Source organism: Cupressus sempervirens, chromosome 9, assembly GCF_028749045.1.
Source record: "Cupressus sempervirens isolate cs-2001-9-10 chromosome 9, ASM2874904v1, whole genome shotgun sequence".
In the NCBI taxonomy this organism is placed as follows: Eukaryota; Viridiplantae; Streptophyta; class Pinopsida; order Cupressales; family Cupressaceae; genus Cupressus; species Cupressus sempervirens.
The window spans coordinates 763,073,185-763,094,246 of NC_143126.1; positions in this window are offsets into that span (position 1 = coordinate 763,073,185).

Sequence of the window (21,062 nt, forward strand, 5' to 3'; positions counted from 1 at the left end):
CAAGATATTTGGGAGAAAATGTTATGTTAAGAGAGGTGATGACATTGGTAAGTTTGATCCAAGAAGCGATGAAGGTATGTTTCTTGGCTATTCATTGAAAAGAAAGGCTTATAGATGTTTCAACTATAGAACTAAGACAATAGTTGAATGCACAATGCAAGGATTGATGAAAAGTTTGGAACTAAAGAAAAGATGGTAGATTATAATTCAAACGAAGAAGAGAATAACTCTAGAATTGTTAGACAGAATGCTGAAGTTTTGTTTAAGACTAACAATGACTTGAAAAATGATGTGCTAACTTTTGAGCAAAGAGGAGAATAGAGTTATGAACCTATAGAAGAGATAAGAGTTGAGATGTCAACTCCTACCCCTGACATAAATTTAACAAGGAATCACCCTCCCAAGTATATAATTGGAAGTAAAGACAAAGGTGTAATGACAAGGAATAGAGTAAATGAGGATATATGTTTGATATCTCAACTTGAACCCAAGTGCACAAATGAAGCAGTCAAAGATAATCATTGGATCCAAGCAATGAAGGAAGAATTGGATCAAATAGTAAAGAATGATACATGGGAGTTAGTTCCTAGACCAAAATACAAGAATGTGATAGGAACAAAATGGGTTTTCATGAATAAGATGAATGAATAAGGAGAAGTTTTGAGAAACAAGGCCAAACTTGTTTGTAAAGATTATTCACAGCAAGAAGGAATGGATTATGAGGAAACATATGAACCAATAACAAGAATGGAAGTAGTAAAGATGTTCCTGGCTTATACAATGAATAAGAAATTCAAGGTTTACCAGATGGCTGTTAAATCAACCTTTCTGAATAGAGAACTAGAAGAGGAGGTTTACAACCTAAAGGTTTTACTTAGAAGAAAAAGACATGGTATGTGGATTGATGAAAGCTTTATATGGTGTAATTTAAGCATCAAGAACCTAGTATGCAAGGTTAGATAGTTATTTGGCAAAGCTTGGATTTGCTAAAAGTATCTGAAAGAAATTGAAGATGAATTGTTGATTATTGTAATATTTGTTGATGACATCATTTTTGGATGCAATGATGAAGCAAGTGATAAATTTTCCAAAGAGATGAAGAATGAATTTGAAATGAGCATGATAGGAGAAATGAAGTTTTTCCTAGGATTGCAAATTGTGCTGAATAATGATGGTATATTCATTTCACAAGCTAAGTACCTAAAATATTTGTTAAAAAGGTTTGATTTGGAAAGTTGTAAGCCTATTGGCATGCCTATGATAACTGATCACAAGTTATCTAGCAAAGATAAGACACGTGTAGTTAAGCATAAGAGTATAGATCCATGATTGAAGGTTTACAGTATCTAACTCACACCAGACCAGATATAGTAAATGTAGTTGGGATTGTAGCTAGATTTCAAGTTGGTCCTAAGGAATATCATTTTGTAGAAGTTAAAAGAATATTCAAATATTTGAAAGGGACATCTAACTATTGAATCTGCTATGACAGATCAAGTGATTTCACTCTATGTGCATATACTAATGTTGATTGGGCAAGTAGTATGGATGACAGAAAGAGCACTAGTAGTGAAACATTCTTTCTTGGAGCAAGATTGGCTTCTTGGTTAAGCAAGAAGCAAGATTGTATTTTACAAAGTACTGATGAGGTAGAGTATGTTGTAGCAGCAAACAACTATAATCAAGTTATAAGGATGAAACAAATGTTGAAGGATATCTGAATTGAGATTGAAGAACCTCTTATTATTTACTGTGATAACACAAGTATAGTGAGTATGTCTAAGAATCATCTATTGCATTCTAAGACTAAACATATATCTATTAAGTATCATGTGTTGAGAGAGAAAGAAATAGAAAAGGAGATCAGATTGGAGTATACAAGTACTAAGGATCAGATTGCAGGTATCTTTACAAAGCCTTTGTCTAAAGATACATTTGAATACTTGAGAAGTATGCTTGGAGTTATGCCCCTACCTACTTCTAAGTAGATGGTGTAGAGAGTGCATCAATCCAATGGTACACATCACTATTAATTGATTGGACTAAATGTTGATGCTTCCTATTTAGGGGAGTATCTGGTATGTATTGAGTCATTAAGGACTCTTGGTATTTAGTATTGAATAGTGTCTTTGGACACTCAAGCTAGTTGATGACTTGGAGTAGTTGATTAACAATTGGTATGTAACTTTGATATTGAGACCTTTGACATTGATGTCAATGGGGAAAAATATGCATGAAAAACATCTTCTTAAGCATGGGAGAGAGTATGCATAAGATGAGGACAGAAGCAGCAGCAGAGTATTACTTGGTATTCTTGGAACTTAGATGCATTTCATCTATGTTGCCATCAATGCCAAAGGGGGAGATTTCTAGTATGAATGTTGATGTTCATAATTTTTTAGTAGGGAGTTTTTTAGTGGTGAATGTTCATAATTTTGCAAAATTTAGAAAAAAAATCTAGTAATTTGGTTGATAATTTAAGATTTAATGCAACCCAAATTGCCATATTTTTATTAAATTTAGTTCTAAAATATTTATAATTGTTCAATAATTTATTTTATTAAAAAATTTAAACACAAAGATTCACCATAATATTTGATACTTGATTAGATTGATTCACCTAAATATTATATATTATTGAAGAAATTAAAATTAATTCACCAATAATTATCATAATTATTAGTTACTTTAGGGATATATTACCAATATTTAATTTTTGTTAGTGTAATTTTTTATTTTTCCTATTTTGCTAGGTTTTTCCTACACTTTTAATAATCTCGCTTAGGTTAATAAAGCATGTCTTATTAGGTGAATGGTTGTGAGGTGTCACCTTCCTACATGTGAACATCCATTAGCTATTTTGGGAAGATACTTTTCTATCTTTAGTCTGATAGATGGTTGCTCCTCATTGGTTGGTGTTGCCACCTCCTCCCTCTTCTTAGCCTATATAAGAATGCTACCTGGCTTGTATTTGGATCTCTCTTATTTTTTGCATCCTCTTAATGCTATTTTGCTTCCACCATTTGCATTACTCTCTTGGAGACTAACTCTATGATGCTATTTTGATTTTGTATCATTTGCATTCATAGTTTAGATATTTATTCTTTGCACTAGTTTTCTGGGTTATTAATATTATCAGATTCTAACATGGTATCAGAGTTTTTCTATGTACAAGAGTAGATTTTAGTTTCTTTATTTGAGAGATTCAGGGGGGGCAAATAAACTTTATTGTAGTTTTTTGAAAAATGAAGTATGCTCTTCTCTTGCATCTTTGGATGATCCTGAGAATCAAAAAAGTTTTGACAAAAATGGTTTTTCTCTGGGGTTTCAATCTCAAATCTGACAACCAACTTGCATATTTGGAGTTTTCAATCAGTTTTGTAGGTTTCAGCATGCCATTGATGGACTTAGGAAGCTGATCCAGCATTTGCATGTCATATTCTGGTTGCTGGGGTCATTTTTTAATTTTTGGAGCCATTTTTTACTGTTAAAGGCGTCTGATTTACACTACAACAACATCTTCTGTATATCAGCAAGAAAACCACTTTTTGGGCTTTGTTCGCAGCCCCGAAAAACCATCTGGGTATCTTTTAGATTTTGCATGCAAGCTGTATATTTTGTAGAATCGAGCATGTAAAGCTACAGCCATACCCCTCTCTATTGGCAATTGCAGATTTGAACACAGTTTTCAAATGTCTCGTTCTTGCTCATACGGACTTCGATTTTGATGATTCTTGTTATGAACTTGGCTATTTTTTTGTGCTCTATCCACTAGTGGAGTTGTTTTTTGATTTTCATGCATGAATTCTTCAGAAATTACAGATTCTCAGTCGTGACTGTGCACAGTTCTCATTTTGGAAACTTCAGAGGATCATAACTTTCTCATACGACCTCGTATCAAGGCGATTCTTTTTTTTGAAAGTGCATGATTTTTTGAGTAGATCGTAGTGGTGCTATTTGTTTCCTTGATTATTGTGCCCAAGTTTCACTTTTAGAATATGCTCTTCATGAGGAGGCCCTGTCGATTTTTCTTTCGTAACTTGAGCATTTTTTGATCCAAAAAATGCGTCGAAAAGCTGGTTCTGAGACGGAGATGATGGTACAGGTTTTTTTGATTTTTGCTATAGTCTGGTTGTTTGTTTTGGCAGTCAAAGCCAGATGTTCTATTTTGCCTTCTGGGAGCCATATCTCGCTCATTCAGACTCTTTTCTGGGCTCGCCAGATATCGTTGGAAAGCTGGTTCTATGAGTTATTCATTTGCAGAGGTCTTTTATTCGGATTCTGCTCCAGGTTCTTTCTCCTCCGAGTTTTTCACTTTGGCACTCTGGTGGATTACTTGGATTCTATAGGTCTTGGAATCTCTTCTTCTATTCTTTTGGCTCACTCTTCTTTCTGACTTTTGAGCATTGTATGCTTCTATTCTGTTTCATGCCTTTTTTTGTAAATGCACTGAGATAAAGTGTATGCTTTTGCATCTTTGGGATATTGTACACCTTGTGTTTGTTTGTACTCACACTCAGTTATAAAGTGCCATGGGGGGTCATGATGTTTTGCCATTTTGTGCTCATCCACCTTTGTCAAGTGAATTTTTCTTCCACAACATTAGCCCATGCAATGTGTCGGTGACACCGCCCTTTATCCTGTGCTTGTACTTCTATTGCACTGTTGGTGTTCCTGATTCTTCTTCTTGCAGATGTTTTTGGCATTGCATTTCAGTGTTCCTGTCACCCCTCTTCCTATTCAACATTATGGGGGGGTTCACCTGTTGGCTCTATTACTTCTTTGGTTTGGTTAAGTGATCTATGTATTCAGTTTTTGTTCCTATGTACTAGGCAGATGCAGTGGCTAGGCACCTATGCATTTTGGTGAGATGGTTCATCTACTATATAGACACTCATTCATTCCTACCTTTGGAGGTCACCTCTTCGATTGATCAGCTCTTTAGACTTTGTCTTCTCTACCTAGTCATGCACTATTTCAATGGGGGTTACAGCAGTTTCTTTTGATAGTGTTTGCAGCTTCATGCTTCGGAGATGCTTCATGCTCTTTTTTGTTCCTCTCTTTGGGACATTTCCTAGATTGGAGGCTTAGTTTCCTTCATCATTAGGTACTTGATCAGGCCTTGTTGCCGGGAACCATTTTCCTGCTTTCATAGCTTTGCTAGGTTAGCATCCACCTAAGCTTCGCTTATGGGGGGGGGTGTTAGTGTAGTTTTTTATTTTTCCTATTTTGCTAGGTTTTTCCTACACTTTTAATAATCTCGCTTAGGTTAATAAAGCATGTCTTATTAGGTGAATGGTTGTGAGGTGTCACCTTCCTACATGTGAGCATCCATTAGCTATCTTGGGAAGATACTTTGCTATCTTTAGTCCGATAGATGGTTGCTCCTCATTGGTTAGTGTTGCCACCTCCTCCCTCTTCCTAGCCTATATAAGCATGCTACCTAGCTTGTATTTGGATCTCTCTTATTTTTTGCATCCTCTTAATGCTATTTTGCTTCTAGCATTTGCATTACTCTCTTGGAGACTAACTCTATGATGCTATTTTGATTTTGTATCATTTGCATTCATAGTTTAGATATTTATTCTTTGCACTAGTTTTTTGGGTGATTAATCTTATCAGATTCTAACAATTTTCACTATCGATTTAAGATATAATGTAATTATCCTCATAATTTCCATGAGATAAAACACGTTCCATTTTGATTTTTAATATTCCATGATGATTAGCGAACTTTTTATTATTATTGAGACTCACCGATATTTTCTACTCAAAAAATATGATTCCAAAATAATCGACAATTTAAATAATATTTTTTTAAAAAAAATTGAGAGATTCACTGATAAAAATAATTTGGTTTTTCAAAATAATAAAAGATTCACCAATAATTTATATCTTTTTCTGGAGGGGGGTTTCTTAAAGTTTACCCTAATTGTGGGATTGTTTTGAGCACTGGAGAGTATTGATATTTTGCATTCATGACTATGTTTTTCATTGATGTCAACATAGCATGGTTTCTATAAAGACTAACTAAGTAGTAGACATAGATCTTGATGGTATAGAGAATGCTTTGATTGTTTTGTTGTGCATAGTTATGACATGTACAACACAATGTCCTAATGATGTGGTCAACTATGCAAAGTCTAAGTCGAAGATGTACGGAAGTTGTACCTGAATTACAAAGAGAAGCTCAGAGACAAAGTATTGGGAAAGTAGTTCCCGATGATTGTTGGTTGTCTTACATTTGAGATGTAATGAAGAGATGCATAGTCAGGCAATGATAGAGGGTAGTCATCTAATGATGTCAGCAAGTGCACAAGCCTTAGTATCACACATGTGAAGTTTTGTATAGACTATGAGCCGATAGTGCTATTGTAATTGTAATTAATTACTTATCTTATTTTAATTAATTGGGAAAGCCTTAAGGCCGACTTAGGGAATTATTATGAAGATATGGTATAAAGGAAAGATGTTTTCCTTAATTGTAATGTGTATGATGTGTATTGAGATCATTGTTTAGATGCAAAGTGCAAAAAGAAGTATAGGGCTTATTAATGCATGTAAGTGATCCAAGGGATTATTGGATGTGAGATTTGAGATTTGGTTACAAGATCTAAAGGTACAAAAGTCTAGTTGACAAGATAGAGATAGAGGAACAAGGCACATTTAAATTCTATTATTTTGAAAAGAATAATATAAAGATCATTTGGACAGGGGGTTCATTGGTCTTCCCCTTGAAGTTGTTTGGGAAGTGGGTCTAGTTGTCTTCCACAACTCCTAATAGGGTTATCACAACTCCTAATAGGGTTATCACAACTCCTAATAGGGTTGGAATCTCCTAACAAGGATTCAAAGTCTCCTAGCAGGGACTCATATGTACTGAATGTTGTAACAAACTCCGAACAAGGTCTATCCTCTAATAAGGAATATTTATATTAGTGCATCATCTTGTGGATACCATCCCCCCTTGAGGTTTTCCCTTTGATCAAGAGTTTCCCTAGTTAACATATCTAGTGTAGTGTATGAGTATCTTGTTTTCGTTTTAGTTTACATTACTCATATGGTTAAGATTGTTTAAGGTTTTAAATTGTGATATTAATTGGATAACTAATTCAACACCCCCCCTCTCAATTATATCAGTGGACTATATATCATAACACAACTTCCTCTTTTGAAACTTCTACCTCTTTAGCTTTTGCTTTAGGTGAAGGAATAATTTTCTTACCTTTACTGAAATCCTCAATGCTCGGTTGAGGCTTGGCTTCGACTGTCATTGCACTTACTATGGAAATACTTGTAATAGAAACAACATTACTGATTGGATAAGTAGAAACAATAGTAGTGCTTACAATTTCTTGTTGTGACTTAGTCTGGCTTGGAATTGTAAATAATGGAGCCTACTACTCAGTAGATGAAGTGGTGGTAACATTACTCATCACTAAAGTTGGTAAGACAACTCCAATAGTCAATTGAGTGCTAGGTTGAACAATGTTTAACCCAATTTTCTGTGACTTGATTGTAGTCTCCACTAAGCTTGATGTAACAATTGCTTTGCTTGGAGAATTCGGAAGGGAGACCATTACCTCTACTACAATATTTTTAGGATATGAATCTTTAATATTCTAAACTTCAGGTATATCCTTGTAGACACCTAAATTTGATTACACCGCTTTGGTAATCCTATTTAGTTATTTCTAAAAAGGCATTATTAATTAAATTTCTATTTAATTAATCCTTTGTCATCCCCTAGTGGATTAATTTAATTAATCATCTATAGTCCTAATTGATAAATCAAATAATCTATTATTTATCAATTAAATCCTATTCTTCTATCTAATTCCAAAAATCCCCATTTATTAAATAAATCTATTTGATAAATGAAATCCTCAAATTCAAAAACCCCTAACCTATCTCTAATCCTCCATTTAGCCTAATCCACCCCATCCACCCATGCTAACCAAGCTTAGCCACTAACTCACCCACCCTCATTAATGCCATCCACTTGCACATCTCTAACATCCCTAATCTAATCCTAAACCCAAGCCTAATCCACCCCCTAATGTTGTCACATTCCTTAAACAAGTTTAAGACTTTCCTAATCCAAACTAAAGTCTTCCCTCAAAAAAACCCAACCACTAAGTCATGAGTGCTCTTACAAAACATAAAGACTCTTACAAGCCCACTCATGACTCTTACACCCATCTTCCACACTCTTCCCTCTTCCACACTCATTCCTCTTACATCCCTCTTACATACTCAACCCCACTCATCATGACTTTAACCAACCCTTAACCCTACCCTCTCACACTCATCCTCCTTGTGACAAGTGTCACCTTCCCATTGGTGCTAAACAAGCACAATGCATGTGCTCCCCTTTGAGTGCATCTTAGCCCTCCTTAAGCCTTCATCCATCCTTGCATCTAAGCCCTCCATCCCTCTACCCCTTAGCCTATAAATTGAATCCCATCCCAAGCCATTTCATCAACAATCTTTGAGCTAAAGTTACCATGCTATTTTGAGAACCAAAGCCATCAACCATACCCTTATAATGCCAAATTGAGAGCTCACAAAGCTACCAATTTGCCATTACCCATCTCCATTGAAGCAGCCTTTGAGCATCTTGAGCATACATCCACAACAAAAGGACACATCTACAGAATCAAGAAAGCATGGAGTGTTTTCTCTTGTGAGGTTTGCACTTCTTATTTTTCTTTCTTAGTCTAAGCATATTTGTGAATTTAGTTTTTGGTTTGTGAATGTTTACTTCATTTGTTAATGTTCTTTGCATACTGATTCTAGTTCTACATTTTGGCACGCCCGGTGGGACCCCACTATGGGTCATTTAATCATCTATTTTCATCTATATGTCATTTTTCTAACCATCTAATGTTTGCTGTTGTTTGAGTGTGTTGTGAGGGTGTTTTGCTTGTTTTTGCAGGTTAAAGAACGCACTTAGGAAGAAGAAATACCATCTAAAAAAAAAAAATTTCGCATTTTCAGCTTTTTTTTGGCGCAGTTTTGGCGTCTGCAACCTGTTCTGTCTGCGAAAATTGACTTTTGCGACAATCGACATCTGCGAAAATCCGCGTCTGCGCAAATTGACATCTGCGAAAATTCGCGTCTGTGAAAATCGACGTCTGCGAAAATCTGCGTCTGCGAAAATCGACATCTCTGTTTTGTCCTCTTCATATTTTGGCGCCTCTGTAGTTCAGCATCTTTCTATTTTGGCAGACTGTTCTTTGCTTGCTTATGTCCCATTTCTGCTATATTAGACCATTTTAAGCATTTTTACGCGTAGAAAAAACAACAAAAAAAGTTAAAAATTTTTTTTCCCATAGTTAAGCTCTCATTTTTTAAGATTTTGGCTAACTAACTAAATTGCTTTTTTTTTGTCTCATTGCAGGTTGGAGCACATATGGAACCACTAACCATGTTTCTTGTAGGTTTTCATGTTGCTAAAAAATGAACTTGAATGTTTAACCATTTGTCTTTGAATGCATGTTGCTAAAAAAAAAAATGAACTTGAATGGTTAAACACATTTTTCATTGAATGAATGTTGCTCAAAAACACACTCTTGAATGCCATGGATTAAAATCAACTTTCTTTGGAATGCATGCTTAAAACAAAAAAATCCAATCTTGAATGCCAATGATCAATTAACCATTACAAATCTCTTTTTTAAAGTTGGATTTTTGGACATTTAAGAAACTTTGTTAAGTTAAAATACAAATTTACAAAAATCAATTTGAGTAGTTCCTTGGACTCACCTCTTTTCTAATCACCCATCAAATATTAACCATTGGTTGCAATCTCAGCGCCATTTATGGGGATGGGTCTACTTGAAAAAGGTGTTAAATGTTCCACAATCTAACTCACTCACTTGGTCTTTGAACGGTTACTTTAACTTTATCAAAATTCTTAAATGGTCAAAACTCTAGATTAAATCGATCACACTTCAAGTTTGGGCACTAAAATTGAACAACAACTGACGTGGAGAGCCTCCGGGCGCGCGCTTGAAATCGAATCTCACACACTTTTGTTTTGGGCTTAAAACAAACTCACACTCAATCTTGAATGCCTTAAAGAAAATTAATCGATACTTGACGTGGAGGGCCTCCGGGCGCGCGAGTTTGCTTTTGTTGACCCTAACTCTTCTTATTGTGTGCATTCTTCGATCGATTTACTTTTGTTGGCGCTTCAAGTTGGAATTGAACATTGTCTCTTAAACATGAGTGCTTGCAAAGTCTAGATTAGCACACATAAGAGTCAGTTGGTAAAAGAACAAGCGTGTTTTTTAGCCCAAGGTCATCCGAGTCTTCTCTCCCCTTGTCGTCTTTCGAGGCCATCTTGGGTGCATAAGATTAGGATCCAAAACCTTGTTTCTTTTTTAGGAGGCCTGCTTGGGGATTTCATCACCCCTTGGACGACCTCAACTCCAGCGTTCCGACGGAGTATAAGAATCGGGAGGTGAATCGAAAGACACCTCTCTTGGGATCAAGATTTTGTCATTCAGGCTAAGCCTCAAGGAACTTTATACCCTTGAGAAGTGAAAGAGGAGAAGTGGGTTACCGCTCCTCTTGGCTGTGTGACATCCTTTTGGTTTCATCTACGGATTTGGGCCTCACGTACCTTGCGTATATCGAGGACTCCCTAGCTAAACCAATTGTCTGCCTTGCAGAAAACCATCTAGGATGTTAATGTGTTTGGAGTGACTGATCGAAACATTTGTAGAACATACACACTCCTTGGCGCAAGTACCACATTCTGAGAACGACAAACTTCTATCTGGGTGTTCCTATCTATTGCTTGTTTTTATTTTACTTGTTGAATGAATGTTTGCCAAACTTGGTCAATCCTAGCTTAGGGCACACTTAGCGTAGTCACTGCCTATTTTGGAAGTTGAACAAGTTGAAGCAAAACAACTGAGATTTTTTCCAAAGCCAAGCAGATTCAAGAATTTATGTCGGAACAACCCAAACCCAAACCCAAACAGAAGTTTCACAAGGTCAAACTCAAGCCATCTCTAGCATACCAAGAACTTTCAGCCAAGAGAAAAGCAATAACACCAAGCCCACGAATTTCCAAACTCCACAAAGCAGAGGACAAAGCTACCGACGAAGCACTTCAAGAGGCCTGGTTAGAGCGCACCATCAAATTTAGCCAACATCCAGGAGTTAATCCTGCTTATGCCTTACCAACTAGGCATGATTTCTATGATTAGACACCCTTGTTTCTCCACATCTTCTTGGATAAGCTTCACTCTAGAGTCATCTTTGTAGAAAAGCCAGCCATCTTAGCTTATCCCCTTAAGCATTATTAGCTCATCCATCTCATTTAGAATCATACCATCTAGCTAGTAATCGAAAATCTGCACATCTAAGCTTTCAAAATTGTTGTCACCTTGCTAAAAGTTTGCCATTCCTAAAATCTTCCAAATCCACCAATCTCACCAAGGTTATACCTTCGACAGAGCTTTGTCTAGGGTAATCTGGCTTTGTCACTTGTTATCCCTCATCACCTTGAGCTAAAGGTTGGAATTTTCAAGTGGTCAATCTCGTGTTCTTCCTAAAGGATCATCAGTCTATCCTTAAGTTGACACAATCACCACCAAGCTTGCACATAGGAAAGAAAACCTTTTGTACTTTGACAACATATCTTTGAAGTTAGAATCCCCAACCCAATCCTCCTTAGGTTTTTTCATATAGCTTTGCCTCAACCTAGGAAATCATTTGCATAGAAAAGCCTTCCCCCTTTTGCATCCATCAGCATTATTGCATCTCATCTCTAGGAGCATTTTTTCATGCCACCCGTCACTCGCTTAGCCAAGAAGAAAGAAACAATGGAGCCCTATCATTTAGATCGAACAGCCTCACCCCCCTTGAGCACTCAGCCATCCTTCAGCCCAGAGCCAGCTATGCCATCACCTACTGACATTGAAGCTTTCATGAACCAACCAGGAAATGCAGTATTGGTAAACGCCATTATAGACAAAAACAAAGAGACAATCATGGCTAATTTTCGAAGGGACAATGTAGGAACCTTTGACTTTGGAAGACCCCCTCCATTATCAGATCCATCTCACCCATTGTTTGGGCAGCTACCACCACCCATAGGCTCTTATGATCCAAATTATCCTCAATATATTCCAAAAGAAGAGCCTCTAGTCAATCCATATGACCCAACAGACCCAAACATACCATCATCCACCCAAGTTGAAATCTCCATGCCGCAAGCCAACCCAGCCACCACCACTCCATCCTTGGTTCATACCTCTCCACTCCAAACCCCCTTTACCCAAAACATCTCACCGTTCACCCCCTTCACTATTGCTGCTGCTCCCACACCTAGCCTTCCCAATCCACCCATCTCCCAAATCAGTGCTAGCATCTTTGGCAAACCTCAGCAATATACAACAGGGATGCCACCCATGGGGCCAAGTAATCAACCTTTCATCACCCCCAGCTTGTTCACCATAGCCCAAAGCACAATCCCATCATTTCCATTAGGTCTTGGGAGCTCAATACCACCAGCCACAAATCCACAAGCTACTACCTTCACTCCACAAAGCTATCAAATCCCACAAGCTACTGCCAATCTTCTACCAAGCTCCCAAGTGACCCTAGCTCCCACCACCACTCTACCAAGCTTCCAAATCCAGCCACAAAGCTATCAAACCCCATCAGTTCCATTCCCAAGCTTTCAATTCCCACCACCTCCACCACCAACTAATCCATTACCTCCAATTACCAACTACTTTTCAATGCCACTTCTAGGAGGTAATCCACCACCCCAGCCAACCACCAATTATTTGCAGATGCCATCCCAAATGGGGGCACAACCCACATACATTGGTCAAACCCCACAAGCCCTCTGATCCTTTCCCCAAGCCTCACAACCACCTTATACCTTACCTCCACAAAGCAATCCATTTACCCCACAGCCAGCTTATGTTCCTCAATCCCAACCTCAAATCCCATATCAACAGCAAGCCTCGCAGCACATGCAACAATATGTGCTACCTCCCCCTCAACAACCCGTCATCCACCATGCAGCTGCCCAAACAATGTACAATCCCTATCAGCAAATCCCTCATAGCCATCCATATTCAGTGGCCCCATCCAACACATACCTACCTCAAGGCACTCCTACATTGGGGGCACCCCAACCATCACCTATCAATTCAGAGTGGGAGCAAATGAAGACAGCTCTGAAAGCCATCCAAGAAGGGAATGATCCAAAGACATTCAAGTTTGAGAATGTGTGTCCTTACCCATTTGACAGAGCCATTACCATGACACCATTTCCCAAACACTTTGAGGTACCTAAATTTGACAAATTTAGAGGAAAAGGAGACCCTGTCACACATATCAAAGAATTTTACATGCATTGCCAGGACGTGGCATACAATGATGTCTTCCTCTTGCGCCTCTTTCCCAAAAGCTTGGCTGGACCAGCTCTTGAATGGTTTTATAGAATCCCCTATGGCACAATTAAGAACTTTGCTGAATTATCTGAGGCATTTGTAGCCCAATATGCCCATCTTGTTGAAACAGAGCTATCAATAGTTGATCTTGTCCACACCAAGCAAAAAGGTGGAGAAAGCCTTGCCGAATACCTGCAAAGATGGCAAACCCTTACCACCCACATATCCTGCACCTTGCCAGAACGCCATGTGGTGAAAATGTTTATTGATAATGCACATCCCAGCTTGGCTCACCACATGACCATGAACTGTTTGCAGACCTATAAGGATATCAAAGAGAAAGGAATGATCCTTGAGCAAGGACTCATCAAAGATGGTGTGGTAAAGATTTACAAAGAGGCCAACCAAAATCAATCACATTCCAATGACAAGTCTAGGTATTGGAACAAAAACAAGCATGTTGCAACAGATGGGGTTACTGACACCAGACATGTGAATATCATTGGTCCTTCTCGAAACCAGTCTAACCCACCATATCAAACAAACAACCAACAAGCTACCAATTACCAACAACGAAATAACCAAAGCTATCAAAACCACAATACAAGACCCAACTTTCAAGGGTCTAACAATCAAGCTAATGCCATCAATGTAGCTGCAGGGCAAAAGCCCAGATTCCAACCTGCACCTAGAAACTATACACCCCTTGGTGAGCCATTGGATGTTATTTTTGAGAAATTGGCTAAGGAAAACCTTATCAAATTTCCTCCTACCCAGCAAATTGATCCAAGCCAATCCAAAGCTGCATGGTACAAGGACAATGAGTATTGCAAGTTCCATAGGGTAAATGGTCACACCACCCTCAGATGCATGAAACTGAAAGACTATGTGCAAGACCTCATTGATCAGAAGGAAATCACTGTTGGTGCCCAAAACTCTCCCAATGCAAGCTTACAAATTTATCAAAATGCTTTTCCTCCACACAACAACCAAAATCTTGGAAAAGCACCTATCCAAAACAACACCAACAACCGCAAGCCAAACCAACAGCATGGGAAGAACAATGACCACACTTCATCCTATATAGACTATGGTAGCCTTATAGGTTGTATATCTGAGAAAGAGCCTTCAGTCAATGTTATCAATATCCGAGGACCAGACAATGAGTGTGCGGTCACCACTCGAAGAGCGCGATTTAACATCGCAGGCCCACCAGTTTCATCAACACCATCAGCTCCATCAAAAAGCTGGTACAATATCTTGGAACACCTTGGGAACATGCCAGCCCAAATATCCATTTTAGACCTTCTCCGCACTAGTCCTGTGTACAAAGACATCCTTGACAGTGCTCTCATAGAATCCTGTGTCCCTTCTGATATCAATGCTACTGATTTTCGTAATCTTGTTGGACACCTTTCATCCTCATGTGCCCTATCTTTCAAACCCACTGACATACCCGCGGTTGAGCCAGATCACACCCTTCCACTTCGCATAGCCATCATGGTATCCAATTTTGCCGTGAAAAGAGTAATGATAGATAATGGATCAGCCTTGAACATTTGCACCCTAAAATTCATAAAACAAGCTGGGTATACTGAGGCAGATATGATCAGTGAGGTTATCACCATCAAAGCTTATGACAACTTGGAAAGGACCACAGAAGGCACTATTTCGCTACCAATCAAGGTTGGGCCAATCATTCAAGAGACAGTTTGCCATGTTGTTGATCTAAACCTACCATTTAACATCCTCCTCGGTCGCCCATGGATTCATGCTATGAAGGCCGTTCCATCCACCTACCATCAGTGCATCAAATTTCCGCATCAAGGCACTGAGGTAACCATCCATGCCGATCCAGAACCGTTTGCTTACTGCAATGCAGTTGAAGCTTCATATACAAACCATTGCCCTGGAATAGACATCGGCACAGCCATCGCCAGCTCATCCCACACTTGTAATGACGCAGAAACCATCCTTGCCTCTACCCTATCTACTGTAAAGATCAACAACAAAGGATGTGGAGAATATAGTCTATCAGATGCATTTGCTGTCGGAGCAATCCCACTTGATCCACATACCCATGGACGACCAACATATCACAAAGCTAAGGAGATTCCACCTCCTCGATACAAACAGTTTGGCCCAACCACCTTTGTGTCCTCAAAAACCCCTCTTCATGAGGAGCTCACTCCAGATATCAATAATTGGCTACATAAGGATGCACCTCCAAGAAATCAAGCACGCCTTGATCACTTCAGCCAAAAGTATCCCCAACAACATAAGCTCGTCACTGAAAAATGGAACTATCAAGGAGGTGGACTAGGACCAGAAGAAAGGGGCATGCAATGTCCCATCGAAGCACATGATTGGGAAGTAAAGTTAGGTCTTGGCTTTGGCATACCCACAACTGGGGGCACCAACGAGAACGGTCACGCTTTTTCGAACATCCACCGCGACCTTGTCGAAATCGAAGACATTCCTGAGGAAGTTGAAAAGAGAGCCTACGACGATATCCCAGACCAAATCTTCCTAGGAGACTCTGTTCTCCGAGAACTATCCATCCATCTCATTGACCTACCACTTGCTCATCCACAACTCATAGATTGGAACCAACCAAATGTCATACATATTGATGAGTTTGCATCAGAGGAAGCGCTTCTAAGATTCATGGGAGCTGAAACTCCTCATAAGAAGACAAAGCCAGATTCTGCCTACATCTACAAGCTAGATCCCAAGGGGTATTTTGGAGAAAATCCCCAACCTAGTTTCGATACACCCAAAATTGGAACTAAGGTAAATCTAGGACTAGCTAAGGCAGCGAAGAGAACCCCTCAGCAAGAAAATCCAGAGCCACAAGCAGAACATGAGGATTTAGTATTGCCTCCTCAAGATAATCGACCAGAGGTGTCTTCTATTCTAATAGAGGATACTAGAGAAGTCAACATTGGTTCTTCAGAGATCCCTAGAATTGTTCACATTGCTGCATCCCTATCACAAGACCAAGCTTACCTCCTCTTTGAGGTTTTACGAGAGAACATTGGCCAATTTGCATGGTCATATCAGGACATGCCAGGACTTGATCCAAAGCTTGTAGTTCATCATCTTGCAGTCGATCCAAAGATCAAGCCCGTCAGACAAAAGCTTAGAAAAATGCACCCCAAGGTGGCATTACTAGTCAAAGCTGAACTAGAAAGAATGTTAGCTGCTAAGGTTATCCGGCCTATTGATTACTCAGAATGGATCTCCAACATGGTCCCTGTCACTAAGCCTTCCGGTGACATCAGAATCTGCACTGATTTTAGAGATCTTAACAAAGCTTGTCCAAAGGATGATTTTCCCTTGCCCAACATAGATATGATTGTAGATCTTACAGCTGGACATGAAATTTTGTCCCTTATGGATGGATTTTCTGGGTATAATCAGATCAAGATTGCAGAAGAGGACCAGCATAAGACAGCATTCACTACCCCTTGGGGAACCTTTTGCTACACCATGATGCCTTTTGGCCTAAAGAATGCTGGGGCTACCTATCAAAGAGCTATGACAGCCATTTTCCATGATCTTATCCATAGCATTTTGGAAGATTATGTGGACGATATCCTGGTCAAATCTCACACCTTCATGGATCATCTTGCTGACCTGGAAAAAGTCTTTGATAGGTTGGCCCAATATTATCTCATGCTAAATCCCAAGAAGTGTGTCTTTGGGGTCACATCTGGCAAGCTTCTAGGCTTCATAGTTTCTAAACGGGGTATAGAGATCGACCCCAAAAAGGTCAAGGCTATCTTAGACATGCCTCCTCCCCAGACACTGCGACAGCTTCGCTCTCTTCAGGGGAAACTTCAATCTGTTCGGCACTTCATCTCCCAACTTGCAGATAAGTGTACACCATTTTCACACTTGCTAAAGAAGAATGAGAACTTCAAGTGGGATCTTTTATGTCAGCGCAGCTTTGATCAGCTCAAGCAGTATCTCACCAATCCCCCTATCTTGGTTCCACCAGTTCCTAGTCGTCCCTTGATCTTGTATATATCAGCAACACCTACTGCTCTAGGGGCACTTTTAGCACAACATGATGATTATAGCAGAGAGAGAGCCATCTACTATATCAGTAGAACCCTAGTTGGTTATGAAATCAATTACACTCCTATGGAAAAAGCTTGTTTGGCAGTTGTTTTCTCAACTCAAAAGCTTCGCCACTACATGCTAAGTCATACCATCCAACTAGTCTCCAAGATTGACCCTCTCAAGTATATGCTCTCCAGAATAGCACTTACAGGCCGTTTGGCCAAATGGGTTATGCTACTAAGTGAGTTTGACATCCAGTATGTGGACAGAAAGGCAATCAAAGGGCAAGCTATAGCAGATCACCTAGCTGATGCACCTCTAGTAGATGCATATCCTTTGCTCACAGAATTTCCAGATGAGCATATCTACCTAATTGAAGAACAACCCTCATGGAAGCTTTATTTTGATGGCTCATACACCTCTCATGGTTCAGGGGCAGGAATATTATTAGTTACACCTCAAGGAGATTACATTCCAAAAGCCTTCAAGCTACAATTCCCTAGCACCAACAATATAGCAGAATATGAAGCTCTTGTAGCAGGATTAAAGATAGCTGCAGAATGGAATATCACTGAGTTACAAGTCTTTGGTGATTCCCAACTCATCATCAAACAAGTCTTAAATGAATATCAAACCAAAGATGAAAAGCTATTACCCTACAAAGAGCTAGTTGATCAGCTGACCCAGCATTTTACAAAGCTTCAGTTTACACAAGTGCCTCGAATGCAAAACAAGGCAGCAGATGCCATGGCCACTATCGGCTCGCTCTTGGAAATTCCCCAAGAAGCTACACAGTATGAGTTTTTAGTTGAGCAGCTCCTCACACCTTCCTATGCGAATGAGGATTCAAACCGTGTTTGTATCTTGGTTGGTCCCCAATCCCCTTGGTACCATGAAATTCATGCTTACCTTAACGATGGTATCATATCCCCTCACCTCACACGTACCCAACGCCAGAACCTCATCCGAAAATCATCCCGCTATGTTATCATAGCCAATACCCTATATCGTCGGGGTTATCACGATACTCTCTCTCGATGTTTAGATGAAAATGAGGCCGCGATGGCATTAAAAGAAGTACATTCTGGATTTTGCGGTGCCCACACGAGTGGTATTGTCCTAGCACGACAAATCCTTAGAGCAGGCTACTATTGGCCTACCATTGAAGAAGACTCTTGTGACTTTATCAGAAAGTGTCTCCCATGTTAGCAGCATGCAAATCTTGTGCACGCTCCAGCACAGGATCTACAGCCTATTGCACCACCTTGGCCTTTCGCTTGTTGGGGCCTTGATCTAGTTGGAACTATCACCCCTCTCTCATCTGATGGACATAAATGGATAATAACAGCTACAGACTATTTCACTAAGTGGGTGGAAGCAGTCCCCCTAGTCTCAGCTACAGGAGTTCAGGTCTCCAAGTTCATCTTGTACCACATTGTTTGCCGCTTCGGCATCCCATCCACCATCTTCACTGACCACGGAGGTAACTTTGAAAATCTTAACATGGAAGAATTATGCACTTCCCTCCGCATCCATCACCGCTTTTCTAGCCCATATTTCCCACAAGGTAACGGCCAGGCAGAGGCAACTAATAAAACCCTCTTCAAAATCCTAAAGAAAGTTGTCAATGATTCCGGCCGTGATTGGCACCTTCAAATAAATCCGGCTCTATGGGCCTATCGAACTTCCTTCCGTAGATCCACAGGCACAACTCCATACTCCCTAGTCTATGGTGCTGAAGCGGTATTACCTATAGAAGTTGAACTTCCCTCACTACGCATATCTTTGCGAGGGCAAATCTCAGATGAGGAATACAGAGTAGCTCGACTCACCCAGCTAGATCTCTTAGACGAGAAGAGACAACAAGCCTATGACCATCTCACAGTCTATCAAACTCGTCTCAAAAGGAGTTTCAACAAGAAGGTGCTCCCACGACACTTTCAGCCAGGTGACATGGTCCTCAAAGAAAATATGAAAGTCCAAGCAGATCGAGAAAAGAAAGGCAAGTTTGAACCTACATGGCTTGGTCCCTATGTGGTTACTGCCTCCTTTGGCTCCGGAGCCTATCAATTATCTACACCAGAAGGAGAACTCTTGAATGATCCCACTAACATCATTCATCTCAAGAAGTTCTATGCTTGAAGATCCTTGGTATACCCAGCTTTTGAAAAATACAAGAAAAAAATAGTAAAGAGAAATAAGCGTCCAATGGTGAAAACTTGGCAATTCAAGCGCCTTGGATAGGTACCTTGGTGAAAACCTGGTAATTCAGGCGCCTTGTGTGCTAAAGACTAATCCATTATCTATCACTATCCTATCCCTCATCCATCCACCCACCATCCCATAAAACACCTGCTTGTTCCCTTGGTGTTCCAATCAAATATCCAAAATCTGATGGAGCTTGTCAATACCTCCTGTACAGCTTATAAATCTTGTACCAAAGCTGGTATTATACCTTGTAAATCTTGTACCATACTTTGTATATATTCGAATCTTGTCCAAAGCTTGTACCATATTCCATCTTGTAAATGATCTTGTATCCTAGCCCGTATCCTATCACATGCACACACAGAATCCCATTTTCCTTAAGCTTTTCACAAACCATCTACCTGTCCACCTATCAACTATTATAGACACCCCATCCTTCACAAAAATTTCCATCTCACAAAAAAACCAAAACATGAACAAACTTGTACATTTGTAACATATCTTGGTCTGTCAGCTTATACATCCTCTTTAGCTTAGTATCATTGTATCTATCCGGCTTTCATGTTAGTTCTTCCTTGGTCAACATCTTGCACACATTGCACACCTTGGTTAGATATTCCAATGCATCCTTTAGCTAGATCTCCTATCACCAAAGTGTTATCCTTCTTAGTTCAGCTTGCCAGACGCATCACTCATCCAGATCCATCAGCTTAGGTGCTCTCTGATAGATTTTTGCAGGATATAGCTTTCCTCATGTCTGATCTTGGTCCGTTAGTACCTCGTCCTACCCATCTCATTGGCAAACAGTTCTCTTTTGGATTTTCACTTTCTTTTGATTTGGGATCTTCCCTTTTGGGTCTTGAAATATCTTTTCCAAGCAATCTCCTTGTTCCCTCCTCAAGGTTGCCATGATCTTCCATATCATGGTATGCTGCGAATGGGGCAATTAGAGCGTAAGGTCTTGATCAGGTCTTTTGCTTGTTTTCTTTTTCTGCTTGTGGGTTACCTAGTGTCATTTCCACGCTGCTTCCTCTGGGATTCATGTGTGATACTGGGGCAATCCTTGTAAGTTTGTTTTGAGTCAGTTCGTCAGTCCTCTGGACGGTTGGTGAAAAGGCCTTGATGTTCTTGGTAACCTTGGCAATTAACCAACAGTCCTATAGCAAATCTAGTGCTCAACTACATGGTGGTACTTCTCTTTGAAGTATCCCCCCGCTCAAAAAGCTTCAATGGATTCCTTTTATAGCGCTCCGCTCCTCCATCTCCCCCCCACAATCCTGGAAAGTCTTAAGCTTGCTTTACTATTGTGCCTCTGATTTCCCTTTATCATTCTCTCATAGTGAGAGTTTGAGCTAATTCAGC